The sequence below is a fragment of the Anopheles funestus genome (assembly GCF_943734845.2).
Source record: "Anopheles funestus chromosome X unlocalized genomic scaffold, idAnoFuneDA-416_04 X_unloc_59, whole genome shotgun sequence".
NCBI lineage: Eukaryota > Metazoa > Arthropoda > Insecta > Diptera > Culicidae > Anopheles > Anopheles funestus.
The window spans coordinates 67501-67988 of NW_026045186.1; the positions used below are offsets into that span (position 1 = coordinate 67501).

The 488-nt window shown below is 50.0% G+C and overlaps 1 non-coding gene across 1 annotated transcript; it reads right to left on the reverse strand.

The window, feature by feature from the left end:
- Positions 1 to 330: 330 nt before the first annotated feature.
- LOC125773872 (5.8S ribosomal RNA) lies at positions 331 to 488 on the reverse strand. The gene has a single exon (XR_007420432.1). It is a non-coding gene; the product is annotated as a 5.8S ribosomal RNA (ribosomal RNA).

The following is a 488-nucleotide window of genomic DNA, read 5'->3' on the forward strand; positions in this document are numbered from 1 at the left end:
ATCCAGTATTACGACGGATACGGTCAACGAAATCTTGGACATCAAAGAGGTTTTCGATTGAATTTCCCCATGTTTCACAACGTACTCTTAGCGGTATCCTACGATACGTCTCACTCTATTTGTGTGTGTGCGCGTTTACGTGCGTGCGATTTATGCGGTTCACCCCTTTACTTTCAGCGCCCTGCGGTCCCAACAAAGGTCCCGAGCACGCCATTATGCACAGTGTGGAAGCGTGTTTCCCCCACGACACTAGACGGGCTGCTCGCCATAGTGTTCTATTGTGGCACGCTCCACCCTGAAGTTTGGTTTGTTGTATATCAAGGAATTGATAGGCACTCAAGAATGTGTGCATCGGCCGGGTTTAATCGTCCGACGCGCAATATGCGTTCAACTTATCGGTGTTCATGTGTCCTGCAGTTCACATTGTGACGCGCATTTAGCTGCGGTCTTCATCGATCCATGAGCCGAGTGATCCCCTGCCTAGGGTT